The sequence below is a fragment of the Dipodomys merriami genome, unplaced genomic scaffold, assembly GCF_024711535.1.
Source record: "Dipodomys merriami isolate MVZ:Mamm:240054 unplaced genomic scaffold, mDipMer1.0.p SCAF_1410, whole genome shotgun sequence".
In the NCBI taxonomy this organism is placed as follows: Eukaryota; Metazoa; Chordata; class Mammalia; order Rodentia; family Heteromyidae; genus Dipodomys; species Dipodomys merriami.
This window is the reverse complement of record NW_027202728.1, coordinates 1-20,722: the sequence shown is the minus strand read 5'-3', so window position 1 is coordinate 20,722 and position 20,722 is coordinate 1. Positions and strand designations below refer to the sequence as shown.

At 40.0% G+C, this 20,722-nt stretch overlaps 1 long non-coding RNA gene across 2 annotated transcripts in view; it reads right to left on the bottom strand.

The window, feature by feature from the left end:
• Nucleotides 1–19,100, bottom strand: part of LOC138826317 (uncharacterized) — a 28,165-nt gene extending 9,065 nt beyond the window's left edge. For both annotated transcript variants that reach the window (XR_011371654.1, XR_011371653.1), the window contains exons 1-2: nucleotides 18,904–19,100; nucleotides 17,896–18,025 (exon numbers count right to left, since the gene is read on the bottom strand). This is a non-coding gene — a long non-coding RNA (uncharacterized lncRNA). The remainder of the gene's footprint in view (nucleotides 1–17,895; nucleotides 18,026–18,903) is intronic.
• Nucleotides 19,101–20,722: the final 1,622 nt, after the last annotated feature.

Sequence of the window (20,722 nt, the reverse complement as noted above, 5' to 3'; positions counted from 1 at the left end):
GAGTGTAAACTTGTTCAACCACTTTGGAAGTAGTATGGAGATTGCTCAAAAGACTCCACATAAGCTTCCCTATGACCCAGCAGTCCCACTTTTGGGCATTTACCCAAATGATCACAAACAAGACCATACTAAAGCTACCAGCACAACTATGTTTATTACAGCATTATTTCCCATAGCTAAGATATGGAACCAACCCAGATGCCTCTCATTAGATGACTGGATCAAGAAAATGTGCCTCCCTCAGAAAGAATGACATCACCCCATTTGTTAGGAAATGGAAAGTCTCTGAAAAAATTATATTAAGTGAAGTAAGCCAGGCCCAAAGAAACATAGGTCCTATGGTTTCCCTTATTTGCAGTAACTAGTATATGTCTGGGACAAGCAGAAAAGTTCCAAAGCTATGTACATATGACCAGATAAGATGATGTTAAGCAAAATGGACTCCAAGGTAGGGACACAAATGTTTTTATTTTTCTTTCTTGCTAATGTTTCATGAGACTCTTAACTGCAATTAATCATAGAACAATCTGGAAGTGGCACTGTGGTTCAACTGGTAGAGTGCTAATCTTGAGCAAAAAATCTCAGAGACAATGCTTAGGCCTTGAGTTCAAGCTCTATACCCAATAAAAAAAAAGAGGAGGGATATGATAAGATTGGGGTTTGAATGCAAGACCCTGTTTGTGTTTTCTTTTTTATAATTTTTTATTGTAAAAATAGTGTACAGAGTAGTCACAGTTACACGAGTAATATAATGAGTACATTTCCTGTTGAGCATTGTTACCTCCTCTTTTGTTTTTGCCCTACCATCCCTTCCTTCCTCACCTCCCCAAATTCCCCTTTTTCCCCCTCTAGTTGTAAAGTTCATTTTCAACATAATATCTTGTACATCTCATTGTTACAATGGGTCAACCCGTATCCTTGTTTCAACATTTTGTTATTTGTCTAGAGAACACAAACAGGATAACAAAATCCTGTTTGTGTTTTCTAGACAAGTATTCCAATATATGAGCCACCAGCACCCACAACCTGTTCTGCTTTAGTTATTTTTCTAGATAAAGTCTTTCATTTTTGCCCATGAAAAAGAAAAGAAAAGAAAAGAAATGTACCTTGCCCATGTAATTGTAACCCCTCTGTACGGTATTTTCACAATAAAAAAAAGGTGATCTTTACTCAATCTACATATCAAAATACTAATCTCTCATGTGAACATCCTCATATTCACCCAAAAATAGCTTTGTCAGCTATCTGGAAATCTTTAGCCCACTCAACTTGATGCATACAATTAGCCATCATAATTAAGGCGATGTGGTGAGCCTTTTCTTTTTTTTCCTTTTGAAGAATAATAGAGAAGTACATCATTTTGAAAACTTGCCAATAAAAGTCAAAAATAAAATATCTGTCCTCCCTTTTTTTTCTGTTGGTCATGATCTGTTGGGCCTGGAAACTGTCCCTGAGCTCTTCAGCTCAAGGCTAGTGCTCTACCCACATAAGCCACAGCTCCACTTCAGTTTTCTGGTGGTTTATTAGAGATTAGAGTCTGACAGACTTTTCTTCCCAGGCTGGCTTTAAACTGCGATCATCAGATCTCAGCCTCCTGAGTAGCTAGCATTACAGGCGTGAGGCACCAGTGCCTAGCTTGGTCTTTCTTTAACTACACAAATTACAACCGTGTTTTTAAGCAAACAGTGCATGTTTCTCTTTATAAATGTATTCTGGACACTCAGCAAATGAAAGAGATCATAGAATTATAACATCACCATTGGGCAGCCCTTAGTGATTTAATGTATCTATGCACTGACCACCATTTTTCTCATGTTAGAAAGACACAGAGAGAGAGAGAGTCAGAAAGGCAGAGGCAGAACCAGACCTTGTAAGTCTGTATCTTTCTTATACTGAGGATGGAGGGCCACCTCCTAACCTATGAGGTAGATATAACCAAAATAGTCTAACCATAATTGGATAAAACCTTGAAAACTTAATTATCAATTTGCAGAAAATAAACAAGGCAGAAGAATTTATTAAACTATACCGTGAAACACTAAGAGAACAATCATAGAGAAAATCTGGGCATGGAAAATTCTAAAGGGCAAACAAAAACTAGGAAGAAAAAAGATGCAGGGGGTGAACCTACAAAGATTAAAAGGTGTCAAACAATTATTGGGGTGTATTTATGTCATTTATAAAAATGTCAGCATGTTAAATGGCATTAAGATGCTGCTGTTAGCTGCTAAGAGTAATAACTATTCTGTTTTTTGTAGAGTCCTGTCATTTTTGGTTGCACCATGAAGGTTTCCAGGTAAAGTCATATGTCTGAGATTTGATTCAGTATCAATTAGTGTGAAAGGTAGAGGACAGAACAGAATTTGCCACATTTGATTGAAGATAGATATAGAGAGGTCACTAAAGAATTCTGTTTACTTTTGTATGAATGTTTAACTTTTTCATAAAAACTTGCAATTCACTGACATAGCTCTTCCTTAGCCTGGGTAAGGCCCTATGTTGAATCTCCAGCACCGCCAAAGACAATAAATGAGAGAAAAAAAATCACTTCAATTTTTTTTCATATGTAGAATAAAAAGGAAACTAAGAACTAAATTTCTTCTATGACTTTGTGATCTGGGAAAGTCATACAAGGATAAAATTTCCTCTTCTGCTATCAAACCATAAACTCTGTGAGTACAAAATCTGTTTTCTTCCTTTTCTGTATTCTTGAGAGATAATTCAGTGCCTTGTATACCATGGACATACAATACATATATGTTGAATTATGTTGAAAAACCTGCTAATATATTAGCTGCTTCAACGAAAAATCCTTTTGAAATTCTCTTTCAGATGTGATCTCTAAACCTGTATAGGAAATATTGTTACCCAATGATAATTCTACCGGAGACCTTGATTCCCACCAAATGTAATCATAAATGAATGAACTCATATAACATATGCACTACTCAGGTAATATTCTATTTTTAGCAAGGTCTAAAAGTGAAGAATTTTACTGCAGTTAGTAGAGACTCTCAACATACATTTTACATATATATTTTTTCAGTGTTTTAAATATGTTGTACTAAAATGAAGCCAGGGAATCCAGGATTGGGGGAGAGTCATTATAGGCAGCCCAAGCAAGTCAGGCCTGACCTCTCCACTACCATGATACATACCACAGCAAACAACTTTACTTTTTCCACCTATATTATTATGATAGTTTCATATAATGGTGTCAATTTTTTAAAGTTTCCTTATTTTAAAAAGATTTTTTAAAAAAAACATTTGTTTTCAAAGAAGTTAGAAACCCTGAGCAGGGTACTGGTGGCTCATACCTATAATCATAGCTACTCAGGAGGCTGAGATCTGAGAATCTTGGGTTGAAGCCAGTCCAGGGAGGAAAGTCGATGAGCCTCTTACCTCCAATAAACTACCAAAAAAGCTGAAAGTGAAGCTGTGACTCTCAAGTGGTAGAATGATAGCCTTGAGCAAAAGAATCTAAGGGACAGTGCCTCTGGGCCTGAGCTTAAGCCACAGGACCAGCCCCCCCCCCAAAAAAAAGGAGTTAGCAACCTTATTTCAGAGTATCATTATTATAAATTTTTCTTCCCCATAACTGTATAGAACTATAACAGAGCAATGGGGTAACTAGCATATTAAAGAACAAAACCTTTGGGGCTGGGAAGGTGGCTCAGTGGTGGAGTGCTTGCCTTACATGCATGAGGCCCTGGGTTCAATTCCTCAGCACCACATAAGCAGAAAAAGCCGAAAGTGGGGCTGATGCTCAAGTAGTAGAGTGCTAACCTTCACCTGAAGAACTAAGGGACAGCGCCCAGGCCCACCTTTCAGGCCCCACAACCGACCAAAAAAAAAAAAAAAACCATTTGTTAAAAATATTTTTATATAATGTAAAGTTTTCTGACAATCAAAAATGCCCACTTATTTTACCTTCTTTAATATTCTTGTTATTCTGTATTCTAATTAACACAAATACATAAATCGTGTTCACAGTCTGTAATTAGGCAGTGCTTCTGACATATCCAAACTATGTGAAATTAATAACACAGGGAAAAAGTTCTCAGAGCAAAGCTGATTCTGTTGAGTATTGAAAACCATTCTTCTGCTGTGAAATATAGCCCAAAACAGTACTGGGAATTCAGTATCTGTAAGGATGAACAGTATTTTTTATTATTCAAAACTATTTCAGCGTTTGAATTATTATTATTCTAACTCCAGAGAACTAGAAACTTTAAGATGTCAAATGTAAAACCTACATAAAACCATGTATTTTTTTGTTTAAAAGGAGATCCAATAGCTTTTCACTGAAGAAAAACAAAGTATTAACATATCAAGGCAGAAAATGAAAAAGAAGAAAAAAATTGGGAAGAGATCATAGTGAAATACAGAAAGAGGTAGAGAATATCTAAGAAACCAGATCAGCTGAATCTTAGTTACAAGTATATCCACACAAGCATTTCAGAACTCATTGTCAGTGGGAGTCTTATCTCTGCTTCCTTGATTTGATCTCCATCTGGTATTATTTTCAGAACATATCACTGTGATCTCATAACTCTTAGTAAGCCATTATAAAGTTGAAGATTTGCTTTTCTGCTTTAAATAAATGTCAGGATTATTAAATATACTATAAAATATTATGTCAAAAATCTGCCAGTCAAGAAGAGAGGACTGCACTGCACTTGCAAAATCAATAATGGCTCTCTGTGTGTGTGTGTGTTTAGTGTGTGTGTGTTTATGTACAAACGTGTGCATGTGCCATTAATGAGGCTTAAAATCAGGGCCTGGGAACTGCCTCTCAGCTTTTTTTTTTTTTTTTTTTTTTTGGGTCCGGTTGTGGGGCCTGAACTCTGGGCCTGGGCACTGTCCCTCAGCTCTTCAGCTCAAGGCTAGCGCTCTATCACTTGAGCCCTAGTGCCACTTCCGGCTTTTTTCTTTTTGCTTATGTGGTGCTGAGGAATCGAACCCAGGGCCTCATGCATGCAAGGCAAGCACTCTACCACTGAGCCACCTTCCCAGCCCCATGCCTCTCAGCTTTTTTGCTCAAACCTAATGCTCTCCCACTTGAGCCAGAGCCCCACTTTCAACTTTTTCATAGTTAATTGGAGATAAGAGTTTCATGGATCTTCCTGTCCATGCTAGCTTTGAACTGTGGTCTTCAGATTTCAGCCACCTGAGTAGCTAGGATTAAAGCATAAACCCTAGTGTCTGGGTAATAACAGACTCTTAATCAGAACACCGGTTAAATGGTCTCACCACCCACTCTATGACATTAATGTTTTGATCAACTTTTTAAGAAGAGAAGACCTTAAGTCAGTCCTACATTTCCATATAATATTAATAGACACAAAATGTAGAAACTCAAAGCCTAAATCTAAACCTATATACCAGAATAAATCATAGCTTCCAGCATTAAAGTACTCAGTTCTGTTTTTTGAAAACTATTTCTCTTAGGGTGAGATTGTGATTGGGACACATTGTATACATGTACAGAAATGTCACACCAAAATTCTTCTTGTGTAACTAATGGATACTAATAAATTAAAAAACAAAACAAAACAAACCTCTCTTGAGCCAGGCATGGGTGGCTCACAAATTCTAACTACTCATGATCTAGGATCCCAGTTCAAAGCCAGCCAGGGCAGCCATGAGACTCTTTTCTCCAATTAAACACCAGAAAAACGGAAGTGGAGCTGTGCTCAAAGTTTAGAGTGCTAGCCTGGAGCAAAGAAGGTCAGAGACATTGCCCAGGCCCTAAATTCATACCTCATGACTCACAAAAATAAAAAACAAAACAAAACCCCTCTCTAATTTTTTTTCTGGAATCCTAAATACGCTTACCAAAGCAAAAATTACACTGAACAAGAGATAGTCAAAATGGCATCATTGAACATTCTAGATCACCACAATAATCAACAGAACCATCATCTTAACCATAATAAGCACAAGGTTCTAGGGTCAGATCTACACTGAAGGCCAGTCACAGGGCCTTAGGCCTCTTATCTATCTCTAATTTCTCATCTCTAAAATATATAAATTGGATACAGCCCTATATAACACTAAAATACTCTGTACAGTTATGTTTCTGCAACTTCCTATGAAGTGCAAAAAAAGTATTCAAACATAAATATCTAAAGTTTACTGACTTTATGACTTACAGTGACCTTACAAACAGTTTTACCTAATATAAGTTTTTGAAAAGCTATAGAAAATGTTATCACAAACATACATTCTCTATTAATAGGGGTTAAGTTATTTCTTTCTTGAATTAAGAAACTATAACAAAGGGACTTAGAAAGTTATAATATTGGTAAAAGCTAATTTGTGATAAGGTATGAACCTGAGCAACCAATGTCCCTTCATATATAAAATTACAACTGGATATCTGTTGCTACTGATCTATCAAAACATCCTATCAACTTAAACTCTCAGAAGAAAACTATAAATTCACTTCTTTTATGATTCTATGATGGTTTAATTATTATTTATATTTATTCAGCATTTTGTAACTACTGAAAATGAGAATTCATAATTAGGAACTGAAGTCCAAAAACTCTGGATATGAGTAAATTCAACTCTTTCACATTAGAGGCCATCTATGTTTCTATATACACATTTATGCAAACAAATATCTACATATACAAATAAACACACCACCCTCCAACTAATTAACTGAATTTCCCAATATTCCATAGCTATATATCCCAAGGCTATTGCTACTATAAGCATAATAGATCAATATATGCAGTTGACAAGGTTATCGTCAAAATTCTTTCGGGGCTGGGAAGGTGGCTCAGTAGTAGAGTGCTTGCCTTGCATACATAAGGTCCTGGGTTCGATTCCTCAGCACCACATAGGCAAAAAGAAAAAAAGCCGGAAGTGGCGCTGTGACTCAAGTGGTAGAGCACTAGCATTGAGCTGAAGAGGTGAGGGACAGCGCCCAGGACCAGAGTTCAGGCCCCAAGACCGGACCACCCCCAAAAAAATTCTTTCTTGACTAAAATCCTAGGCTCCTTGGAAATACTCACTGTCCTGAGAGAAATTAGATATTCCATTTTCTAAAGAAATGAGCTGAGAAGTTTCCTAGCCTTTGTAGTTTCTTAGTGTGTGTGGGGGGGCGGGGGGCGGAGGGGGATGATCCCAGACAGTTTAAAAAAGAAAGGAACATTTTGAAGGATTATTTGGTAGCTTCCAAAATAACAGGATACTGACTGTGAAGTATAAATATGAAGATAATTGCTAGCAAAATACCCATTATAAAGGAAGCTAGGCAGCTTCTAAGGCCAAAACAGAAATGAGGTCATAGAGCAATAGGTGGGCACCCCAGCACTGTAAACCATGCACACCGGACTTTGGGTAGGACTATAAAGCAAGATGAAGAACATCTAGAACTTTCAGCTCTGTCCATAGAAGGCAGGTTTTGCACGGGACTTCCCAAAACAAAGGGTCCAAATCCAGTGAAGTCCGGCACAAAGAAAATTGATATAGGATAGATAGGTGACAGAAACTGACATTATTATGAATAAGAAGACTTCATTAGCCTTTCAGGAGAAGAGGGGGAAGGAGATGAAATGAGGACAGGAAGCAGGGGAGGGACAGGGGGTGGAGCAGGATAGAGGGAAGAGAGGAGGGGGAAGAGAGGCAGGGAAGGGAAGAGGAGGGAGGCAGCCATGGGCTGTAGTGGCTATGCCAGGCCAGAAGAGAGAACAGCAGCGTGAAAGCTGAGCACAGAGCGCAGAACTGAGGGCTAGTGGGAGAGCAAGCTGCCTGCCAAGCCGGCCTCTGCTGCCTTCTCTTGCAGGTAGCAGCTCCAGCCAGGGCACCGGCCGCCTTGCAGCTCTGCAACAGGCATCCAGGTCCAGGTTGAGGGAGCCTAAGAGCCAGGGAGTGGGCGAGCAATTGAGCCTGGGTATTGAGCACTGCAGCAGGAGGCAGCCAAACCCAGCAGGCACAGTGCTGGTGGCCTTGGGAGTGGGAGCCCATCCCTTGGCCTGCTTGGCCCCTTCTTCGCCTTCCCTGCACTCCCGCCCACAGCACCTGCACGGCCCTACACATCTTACATAGAGCCAAAAATAGTGATTTAATTCATAACTGATCACATGATTGGATATTAGAAATAATCATCTTTATTTTACACTCATTTACAGTGAAACAATGTTCCAGTTAGCTTTAAAAGGCATATGGTGCCAATTAGTAAAATACTGAAAGCAATATTTTACTGCTAGCTTGCAAAATCATAAATGTTTAAAAAAATGAAAACATTTTTTAAAAAATAGCAAAAGTAAGCCTAAATTTTTAAGAAGAATGTTACAGGTATCAGGAAAACACACTTCAAATTATGCTACAGAAACACAGTATACAACCAGATTGGTACTGGCACAAAAATATACCCAAATACTAATAAACCTTAATAAGAAGACCAGGAACAAAACCACACAGCTACAATCACCTAATTTTCAACAAGGAAAATAAAAACGTGCAGTAGAAAGCAATAGCATCCTCAACAAATAGTGCTAAGAAAACTGGTTATCCACTTGAAGGACACTGAAAGTTGACATCTCTCACTTTCTCCAAAAATTAATTCCACATAGTCTGAAAATCTCAAAAATATGACCTAAAACTCTCAATCTACTACAGGAAAATCTAGAGATTTCCCCAGAAGATAAGCGGCACATCTAATTATTTTCTGAGTAAGATTCCACTTACCCAGAAAACAAGAACAGTAACAAGTGGGACTGCACCAAATTAAAAAGTTTAAGTACAGTAGAAGCAACAATCCACTGAAAACAAACAATCCACTGAATGAGAGAAAATATTCACTAGCTATTCAGGTAAATGAGTAAATGTCCAGAATATACAAAGCTCTGAAAAAAATAAACAGAAAATGAATAAATAATTCAACGAATTAATGGGTAAGAAAACTGAACAGTTTCCAGATTAAGAAATCTAAAAAGTATTTTAACATCCTTAGCTATAAAGGAAACATGAGTTAAAAGTCCTAAGGAAACCTCAAAGGTTCCATCTCACCACAGTCACAATGACAATCATCAAAAAAGCAAACAACAAATGCTGGTAAGAAGTCAGGGGGAAAAGACCCTCAAACATTGATGGTGGGAATATAAACTAGTGTAACCAAAATTATTATGAAGCTTCCTCAAGAAAGTAAAACTAGAACTATCTCCTAACTCTGCCAACCCACTACTAGGCATATATCCAAATTAGTGTGAATCAAGAAAACCATCTGCATGCCAGATACTGTTTATTATGGTCCTATTTGCAATAGCCAAATGACTAAATCCTCTGAATTAATACAACAGATATTGTACATATACCATCAAATATTATACATCCATAAAAAATATGAAATGCCCTTTGGAAGGGAAAATGAATGGAATTGGAAAACATCATTGTGAGCCAGGTAAGTCAAGCGAAAAAAGACAGCATTGTGTGTTTTTGTCTATATACATATGTCTATATTCCCATATATATATGTATATATATATATATATATACATATATATATATATACATACACTTATAACATGATTCTAATTACGTAGAAGGATAAGGGGAAAGGGAGGTAAAAGAAAAAAATGATGGCGAATAATTTTTGGTTATGTTTATTCCCCCTCTCCAAGTTGTATAGTTCATTCCAATATAGCATCTACTGGGTTTCACTGCTGAATTGGTTCATCTTATGTCCCATCATTTCTGTCTTTCCCCTTCCCCTCACCAAGTCAGGTAAACTTTACATAAGAAAAAGGGTACAGAAATCAAAAACAGCAGCAGAAGGGAATAAACCAACAGGGGAAAAAAAGGACAAAAAGAAAAAATAGAACACCAAACAGTACAATAAAAATCTCTTGCTTCCATTTCTTGGAGTTCATTTCTATAAGTATCATTTTATATAATCACACATAGCCATTGAGCTTTTGCAATCCTCTCCTAATAATATCCTCCTTTGTGAATGTCCAAGTGCAATTACCAGTCTTTTACTATGCATTGGGATTACTTGTAGATTTATAGGCACATTCTAATTACCACATGCAACCTGTTAACTTTGGGTTAGTTTGTTACTTTGCTTAGTATAATTTTTCATAAGAAAATGAAAAGATGGAAAAAGTACAACTGTTTATAATAACGACATAAAGAACTTCAATGAAAGCTGTTCATCACTAGGAGATTGAGAAAGCAATTGAGGCTTATTCTGTGTAAAGCACATCTGAAATAACACAAAAAGAAATTACCTTAACAAAAGCTAAATACAACAAAGCTGAAGCCAAGATCATACTAAATGAGGAAAACAAATCATTTCCCCTAAAAATCAGATGAGAAAAGGCAACTTCTCTAAGTACTCTTATTCAATACAGTGTTGGAATTCCTAGATGAAGCAATAAAACAAGAGAAATTAAAAAAAATAACTCAAATAGGAAATGAAGAACTCAAATTATCTCTATTAGCAAGTAATAGCCTATATTTAAAAGGCCATAAATATTCCACCAATATTCCCCCACATCTTATAACTATTTTTGGCAACCATAGCAGGATATAACACCAGCACTCAAAAAGTCAATAGCTTCTTTATGTACCAAGGAAGAGCAGGGTGAGATGGATCAGGACAGAGGGACTGTGCCAGACCTGCTCCCATGGGGCCCTTGGCAGCAGGTTTCTCTGGCCTCTGGATAAGCCTGGGAATGCAGGATAAATACAGGAACAGGAACAAAGGCCTGCAGCGGTGAACCAGCGATCCTGGGATGTGAGCTATGGACCCTGGGAAAGGCCACAGCAGAGTGACTAAGGACAAGCATTCAGCAGAGCTCCCCAGGGATCCTTGGTCAGGCCCTCCACAGGATAACCCATGGACAGGCCTTTGTAGGGTGACTGGAGACACAGGGACAGACCTCAACCTCTATCCTGGAGCCCTCTATTCCTTGCCTAGCCCAGGGGAGGGCCCCGCCAGACTGCTGACAACATGGCGTCCATGGGCTGCCGAGGGCTGGCAAGGTGAGAAGAACAGCAGAGGCCTTCCGGAGATGGAGGACAGAGAAGGCGGATGACCTAGAAAACTCACCGGCATTCTTGGCTTGGGAGCTCGCTGATGCATTGCCTGGGGTGTTCTCCTTGTCCCAGAGAAGAAGATTTCAGCCCATAACAAGGGCAGATGAAGGTCTTAACAGTCCTGGAAGGTCAGCCAAGTCCCAGATGATGTCAGGTGCCACGTGAGGCCCTTATGGTGGCAGAAAAGAAATCCCTGATGATGGCAGATACACCACAAAACCCGGGCATCATAAGAAGGCCCTGATGGTGGTGGGTACAAGGAGAAGCCCCGGATGATGGTGGATGCATCACAAAGACCCGGATGACTAGGGTGCAGTGAGAAGCCCTAGAGGATGGCAGTTGCAACAACAAGCCCGATGTTGGCAGGTGCAACCATGAGATCCCCGTTGATGGATGATGCCTGTCTGATGCAAGAGGTAGGGAATATACCACGAAGCTCCAGATAACTGGAGTTCAATGAGAAGCCCTTGATGACAGCAGAACAACTCGAAGTCCCAGATAACTAGTGTTAGAAATAGCTCTGGATGTCAGAGTGTCGCATAGGAAAGAAAGGAAATCTGCAAAGCAAAGTTTACTTCTGCAAAAGGGTAAGTCATAGACAGGCATCTGGCAAGCAAGCACACAGAGCTAACCAAGCAAGCCCTGCCCCTCTGCTCACATTGGCTGAGTTCAGGTTCACAATCTGCAAAAGCATGTGGCCTAATTAACAGGATGTAATTACACTTCAAGGAGCTTTAAACAGGATGTCTTAAAGTGCTCAGGAAAACTAAAATATGATTAACAAGACCCAAGCCACCTAGGCAAAATCAAAACCCTTCAAAAACAAAAAAATTCTCCTAAGATTAACAAAGGAAACAAACTACTGTACTTGTATAGAAAACACTTTTTCTTACACTGGGTGCAACATTAAACTCTGGATGGAGCTGGGACTAGTGAATCAGGCTTTGATCCTAGCTATTCGGGAGACTAAGATTTGAGGATCACAATTGCACGCTAGTCAGGGCAAGAGAGTCCTTAAGATTCTTAACTTTAATGAACTATGTGGAAAAAGTCAGAAGTGGAACTGTAGCTCAAGTGGTAGAGTGCTAACCTTGGGCAAAATGAAGCCCAGAGAGAGCACCCAGGATTGGCACCAAAAAAAAAAAAAAAGGAGGAGGAGGGGGAAGAGGAGGAGGGGTAGAAGGGAGGAAGAGAGGAAGAGAAGGAGGGATGGAAGAAAGGAAGGAAGGAAGGAAGGAAGGAAGGAAGGAAGGAAGGAAGGAAGGAAGGAAGGAAGGAAGGTAGAGAAAAAGAGAGAAAGACTGAGGTGCAGTGAGAACTGCTGGCCCTAGACAACTGGGGTGAAACTAGAAGTCCTGGATGACAGCCTGTGCAATATTTCATGGCCAAGACAGTAGTGCTGGTGCCATCCAAGGAATACTAGAGTGACAGCCACATATGCCCACCAGAATCCCCTGAAGATTCACTGTGGATTTGATATGAAAAGCCTTCTCTCAAGTTCTCCAAACCTTTTCAAAGACCACATTTAGTCCATCTAGACATACCAGATATGAAGAAGTTGTCATTCTGTGACAAAGTAGAGGGACAAAAATCAAACTTGCAAATACTCACTCATTTGTTTGTAGAAAACAGAAATGTCTGCTGGAAGTGATTTTGAATGAATATGTTATACCACTGCTGGACATGTCAGCCAGAGCAACATTCCTGTTTGCTCTGTGGGCTAGAGGATGAGGAAAAGAATACCTTGTGAAGGAACAGGAGGGGCCATGCCACTCATGGAGGGGGGAAGATTTGAGAGAAAGAGTGAGAGAGAGAGAGAGAGAGAGAGAGATTTTTACACTTTTTTTCAAAGGTAGATTAATTAAATTAAAAATCTTACTACCTATGAATTTTATGGTTATGCGCAAATCACTTACTGCTTCTGATATCAAATGTGTATAGCAACGGTATGCTTTTTATGGAGTCATAGGTAAAATTAGTGCTCAGAGCGATATGTATTAGTATGAGAAGAAATATGTTTGATCTTTGTCCTTGATTCCTGGAACAGAGTTCCTAAAAATCTCAGAATTTCCTGAGTGATATGAATGTCTTTTTATTTATAATGAATTTATTTCAACAACACCTGAATTTATGCTAGTGCAATTGCTTAGAGTAGAAACCCTAGATAGCTAAGTGATTAAAAAAACATTGGGGGATTGAAATCTTTAGCCTTTACCCACCAACCTCCAGGAAATGGAGAGTAGAAAACAACACCATTCCATGCCCTTCCCTATCCCTTTAATCTAATTGTTCCTGAGCAATCATATGATCAGTATTGCATTGAATGTGGGATTCCTAGATGATGGGAGCTAGAGAATAATTGCTTGGTGTATGTAGAATAAGACAGGACTAGGGAAAACTTTACATCAGGTCAAAATGTATTATTTTTTTTTGAAAGTATAACCTTTTCGTTTGTGTGGTTCCCAGCCTGGAAAGTAGTAAAGATGTGTTCACTGTAGTTATTATTGGAAAAGTGGTTGCCACAAACACTGTCAAATGTTAAAGAAATTAAAAACTACACTTTGTGAAAATATCTACTCAGAATACAGCAGAAACACTCTTGTAGTTGTGCTTATACACTTCAAAGCAGAACACGACACTATTTAATAAATTAAATTAATGTAGACAGTTAATCGGCCTAAAAAATCCAGGTCGAATTTAGACCTGCATTGGATCTTGTAATATCCAAATATCTGTATCAGCTCTCCATGCTACCCACTTGGCCTGAATATTTCTAATTAAATAATTATTTGAAAACAAAAACAAATATGCAATAACAAAGTATTCCATTTATGGCTCTTCATATACTGTGGTCAATCTTAGTTTAAACAGCCTTCTCTACCTGGGTCCTGTTGTGTGTGTGTGTGTGTGTGTGTGTGTGTGTGTGTGTGTGTGTGTGTGTGTGTGTGTGTAGTTTAAACAGCCTTCTCTACCTGGAACCTCGTGTGTTGTGTGTGTGTGTGTGTGTGTGTGTGTGTGTGTGTGTGTGTGTGTGTGTGTGTTACCAGGGCTTGAACTTATGGCCTACACACTATCCTTTAGCTTTTTTTTTCCCCAACCCTGGGCTTAATCTCTGGGCTTGGTGCTGTCCCTGAGCCTCTTTGTGCTCAAGCCTAGCACTCTACCACTTGAGCCACAGTGCAACTTCCAGCTTTTTCTGAGTAGCTTATTGGCAATAAGAGTCTTCTGAACTTTCCTGAATGGGCTGGCTTTGAACACCTATCCTTAGCTCTCAGCCTCCTGAGTAGCTAGAATTACATGTGTGAGCCACGAGTGTCCAACCTACAAATATCAGTTGTAATTTATAAAGATGAGAGTATACACAAACATTAGATTATAATATATGCATTCCATAAATTCAGTAATGAGGAAATACATTGCATGAATGCCACTGAATAAAGTAGAGTGAGGCTTAGCTATCTGTCTTGGAAGTACCCTAAACATTGTCCAAGAGAACAGAAATCCTAGCCCATTGGCTCTAATTAGAACATGGAATCTGTATCCAAAAGAAGAGCTTGTCTCTAGGCTTTTCTGGTTCCAAAAGGCTCTGTTAACTCCATAATAGTTATTAATACAATTCTTGGAGACTCCCAGGACACAGAAAGACAATGTATTGTTAGATCTGATAAATCTAATAAACTGGCCACTTCACAATATGTAAGGCTTTTTAAACTGCCAGTAGTGTAATTTACAAACTTTTTGGTTTGCCAGTTCTAGGACTTGAACTCAGAGCCACCCCCATTCTTGCGAACCTTTTTGTTCAAGGCTAATGCTCTACCATTTGAGCCATATCTCCACTTCTGGCTTTGTAGCCATAATTATAGTAGCTGGAATTACAAACATAAGCCACTTGCACCCAACTAAATATTCCAAACCTTTTCAAAATGTAATCTTCAGAATTGAGGTATTTCATGAAGCAAGGAGGCTTTCCAACTATGGTTCTTTTAAAATGACCAGCTTAAAAAAATAATTTGAAAAATGACCAACTTTTATGTTCTAGATATTCTCATAGAAAGAGATTGGTATTACAAAAGATCATTTTCAAGTTTCAAATGGGGTTACAAAGGAGACAGTAATAAAATAGTCAAGATCAAAATTTTGCCATACAATAAAAAGTATCCAAAACCTAGAGGTCAAATTGGGAGCTAAGTTTCTTCATTATCCTGTTCAAAAACCGGTTCTTCCTTATTTCCAAATTGGCTTCCATTAACTAAATTTATCCTTTAATAAGGTAAACTTATTCTTTAGTAAGGTATAACAACTTGAAAAGGATTTTTTTTTCTATTTAAATGTTCACTTCAAAGATAAAACTGAGGCCGGGCGCCGGTGGCTCACGCCTGTAATCCTAGTACTTAGGAGGCTGTGATCTGAGGATTGTGATTCAAAGCCAGCCTGGGTAGGAAAGTCCGTGAAACTCTTATCTCCAACAAATCACCAGAAAACCAGAAGTGGTGCCCTTAGCTCAAGTGGTAGAGCCTTGAGCTGAAGAGCTGAGGGACAGCGCTCAGGCCCAGAGATCATGATCGACAAAAAATAAATAAATAAAGCTGAGCACAAAACTATAATGCATAAGCAGAGCAATATATAATGTCATCTATTTTGGGACCAATGGAAGCATTAAACTGAGAAATATTCTCAGAGAAAATAGTGGATTAAAAGTTAAAAGTGTACTCTATAATCCTGAACGCTGATGGTCACTAACTACAAAACTCTGGGCAAACACTACTTCTCTTTAAAACTACAGTAATGTATGATCAGATTGGATCAGACTGAAAAGTTCCTTTGATTCTAAAACTTTTTTTTCACCAATCTTTTTTACTTTCTCTCTTCTCTTTTCCCTTTCTTTTTTCTTTGCCAGTCCTGGAGCTTGAATTCAGGACCAGGGCACTGTCCCTGAGACTCTTTGTGCTCAAGACTAATGCTCTATACCATTTGAGCCACAGGGCAATTTCTGGCTTTTTCTAAGTAACTTGTTGGAGATAAGAGTCTCATGAACTTTCCTGCCTGAGTTGGCTGAGAACCACGATGTTCAGGACTTAGCTTCCTGACTAGTTAGGATTAAAGGTTGGAGCCACCTATGCCAGGCTTCCTTTCTCCCTTCTTTTCTTCATTCCTTTCTTTTCATTCTTTCATTTTTTTACTTTGGCTAATCTCCAAATCCTGGACACAAATGACATTCCTAACTCATTCTCTCAAGTAGCTACTATTTCTACTGCCTAGAATGCTCTTCCCCAGACACCCAGCTGCTCACTCCCACATACTGTCCCATCCTCACCCCCCCACCAAAAAGGTCTACTTTATGATACCCTGCTCAAAAATACAACCTTATGCACATGCATGCACACACACACAAGCATACAAACACACAGTATTCCCACTACTCATCCTACTCATTCTTTCTTCCTTACATCTTCCTTCTGATGTATTCTGTTTATTACTTTTGTAAATCTGGGTAATGTCATTCTCCATGCTTGAGTTAAAACTCACAAGGAGAGATACTTTTGTGCTATTCCCAGCATTGTGTAAGTCTTCAGCATGATGTCTCTCACCCTGTGGTCACTCAGTAAATATCCATTGAATGAAGGCCTACTGATTCCCTCACACACTTATTTGACAAGTATCTTGCTGCACATGGTCAAAGCTCTTTCCCACTACTTTCTCAAGATTCCCCTCCACAGCCCTTCTCACCCTTGCCTCATGGTCTCCTCACCTGTGTTTCCTTATCCTTTGCCTGAAGCCTTTTGTGCCTCAATCTCACACATGGAGATGGAATGCACACACCAGCTCCCCTGCTCCTCCTCTGGGAAGCCTTTCCATCCCACATTGGCTCCTCCCTCTTCAGTTCTTCCAAGTCTTTCCTCCAGCCCTGATCCAGTCCTGCTGGCTAGAAGCCTTCATAATGGTCTGTGTGATATTCTGGCTAAGCGGTGGTAGCCTCATTCTCTGGGCCAACTTTTGGTCCTGTCTCCTTCACCTGCTGAGCCAAATGAACTGCAGCTGTTCCATAAAGGTGTTCTAGCATGCCTGTGCATCAGACCATCCATTGAAAAGTCAAAGGTAGACCTGAGTTTTGGACAGAAAACTCATCTTGCCCCTTAAGACAAGGCTGGCATGGAATCATAAAATGACTTGCCTCCTGCTTGGCATACTGCCCCTTTCCCCAATCTCCACAATGCAACCCAACACTGAAATCACAGCGGCAATGAGGCACACTCTCTACTGCACTAGGAATACAAGACACTAGCCTCATAAGCCAAACCCACAGATGTGAATTGAAGTCCACTCCCTCACTCTGAGCCTCAGCTGCACTTATTGGGGCAGCAAGGCCTTGTCTCCTGGAAGTCTCTACATCACTAAGAGGAGATCATTTCTGACACATCTAGCTCTGCATTGAGAGCTGAACTTGAAGGAAGAAAAGAGCACATTTTCCTTCCTAATTCCCTCTCGACGTGCACATCAGGTTGGGTTTGAAGGAGGCTGATTTCCAGAGGAATTCCTGAGCAGCCATCTGCTTGTGTGCTTCTGAGACATCTTGGTAAAGATAGAAGGAAGCTGCTATTCAATCATGCTGTTTCACTAGGAAATGGGGGTGCACATGTCCTTGAGTGTGCACATGTTCTGATATTCTAAGGGTGTTGATAGTTGATACACTTACACTATACATGTCCTCTCCCTGTCCATTCTGCACAGCAGACTAACACCACCTAACTTCCACACCCATTTTTAATGTGTCACTGACAAAGCTGTGTGTCAGTGACAGATAAGTACACAAATCCCTTTCATAACAACAGAGACACCAACCTGTGCCACAGGAGATGAGCAAAGTCAAGTGCATTGCCTGATGCTGGAGGCTCTGTAATCCTAACTATCCTAGAAGCTGATACCTGGATTGCAGTTACAGCCAGTCTGAGAAGACTCCATCTTCAATTAACTAGAAAAATACAGACATGGAGGTGTGACTCAAGTGAAGATCACCAGGCATGAACATGCAAATTGAAAGAGAGAAAGAAAAAGAAAGACTGAGACAGAGAAATGGACAGAGTTAGAGACAGATTTAAGAACAGGAAGAAAAAGTGAGGTAAGAAAAGAGGAAGATGAGGGGAAGGAAAAGTAGACTAAGAGACAGTATGAGGTAGAGGAAGAGGAGGAATGAGAGATGGTAGAGAGGGGGAAAGGTGGGGAAAGATGAAAGAGAAAATTGAGGGAAAAGGAAACAGAAAGAGAATTAAGGAAAAAAGCACTGAGATAAAGCCTTGGTACCAGCACACACTCACAAACACATACACACAACCAAGAAACAAAAGGAAAAAAATATAAGGCATGGAAACATCATGGAATTTAACATTACTTCCCTCCCCACGTACCCTCTTCACTGAACACTGGACCATGAGTAGTTCAGGATTCCTCAGCTCCCTTCATGACCTTCCGCCTCTCAGTTCTCCTCCAGCATTAATGTTAACCCTGTCATTCACCAGGTGCCTATCCTTTACCCTCTTTAGGCCTCACTGCTTCTATCATCAGAATCCCACCACATTCTTTGAGGAGCTCCCCAAATAATCCTGAACTGCACTTGTCCACCAGGAGACCCAGCCCTCCTCTTGCTACAAATATCATCAGTCAGCTCTGCAGGCTCAGCCTCCTGACCCCAGTGTCCACAGAGCAAAATCCAGCTGTGCCCAAGTCCTTCCCATCACACACTTGTCACCCAAGACAGCATCAGCCCTCAGCACTTCCTCTGTGTGAAAATCTAATGGCCCTGGATGAACCAACACAAATAACCCAGTGGTGGAGGGTCACATCCTATCTTACTGAATCGCCACTCATGTCCAGAAGTAGTCATCCCAGGCAGGGTCCATCCTCAGACCAAGTCCACAGAGGCCTGTTCCATCCACAGGCACCACTATACCTCCATGTTCTCTTAGGTCTCCTGCTCTTTCAGAGGTTTCTCCAGCTCTCACTGAAAGGAAGAGGAAATATTTTAATTAATATACTTTGTGATTCCAAAAATAGGCTGTACATGTTCACAGTGGTCTCATATGTGAAACTCAGCACTCACAACACTCTGTTTACTTGAGGAGAAAAATTGGGCTAACAGAGGAAGTTGCAATAATGACTTCAGGGTGTATGCATTAGGGTCTTTCAAATATATGTTTTATCTTTTACCACTGTGAGCCAATAAGTGTGAAATCGGGTCCTCCTGGATGATGGATGTTGGGATACTGATGAGTGGAGGATTATAGCGAAAACAAACACAGAAGAAACTGCATTGAAATGGAGGAAAGTGGGGCAGAAAACCACTGACATGGTACATGGAGACAGGTCCCTCTTCTTTCCCAATGAAGACTTGCACTTATGCTCCAACCTAACCAGTATAACGAGTGTGCTCAAGAAAAGTTGGACCCAGTCATCTAGAGCCCACAGTAGGAGAAGCAGAGTCCAGGATGCCTCCTGACCCTCAGATCTATGGGCTTCAGCTCAAATGTAAAAAAAAACAAATAAGTATATAAACAGACAAGAAACATACATGGAAGGTAATGTGATTACCTGCTGTAGCATTTGGAACAAAAACACCTCAAAGGACAAAGGTAAAAGGTTGTCGGATGAAGTCACCATGTGATCAAGCTGCAACCCCTACCACCTCTGAAGGTAAAGATACCTTCAGGCTATTTTTCCACTTGTCTTTCAGCCTGGGAAGGCCAGCTCAGTGTCAGATTTACTTTGACCAGAAACTCGGCTGCAGAATCCTTTAGCACCAGGCACTTGGCCTGAGTGTGTTACACGGAGACTATGCCAGGTATGCTGGGCTCACAGCACTAGTCATGCCTCCTGAAATGAATGAACTAGTGTGTAAGGGACTGATAAATATTCACAAGAATCAAGTCTCTGTGAGAGCTTGGTGGACTCTACTACTACTCTTCCATGAGGCCTAGCGGACCATTGCCAAGGACACTGGGCACATGGGAGGATGCTGCTACTGGTACCTTGGAAACCATGTGGTAACCATGAGGACATCGACCAGAGACAGGGAGAGAGAGACAGACAGACAGACACAGAGACAGGGGGACAGAGAGACAGAAAGACACAGACAGAGAGACAGACAGATAGAGACAGAGCAATAGAGAGAGAATGGGCTGATCAGGCAAGTTTGAATCTCTTGGCAAGTATAAATTTAACAGACATAACAAAATTTCATGAAACCAAAAAACAAATTTGGAGCTAATCCCCAAATAATGTACCTATTAAATCTGATTTTTTAAAAGATGGTTTTACTGTAGCCCAAGCCTGCCTTGAACTCAAGACCCTTCTGCATTATCCTTCTAAATGCTGGGATTAAAGGTTTGCACTACCAGTCCATCATAAAAAGATCATCTCCCATCCTGAGCCTATCCAGGTGTACATCAAGGGTTGCACCTCTTAGAACATGCTTTTGTGACAGGAAATTCCAAAGGATTCATAGCTCTGGGTCAGATGCTACTACAACTCAGGAAATTACTAAGGTCTTAGGAGCTCTGATTGAGCACCCAGGGTCAATGACCAAGTAGTAGAACTAAAGATCGTACTACCACCCCTGTTACTCCGGAAAGCATGAGTGTTTTTGGATTTCTATGTCAGGAACCATGGAAAAATG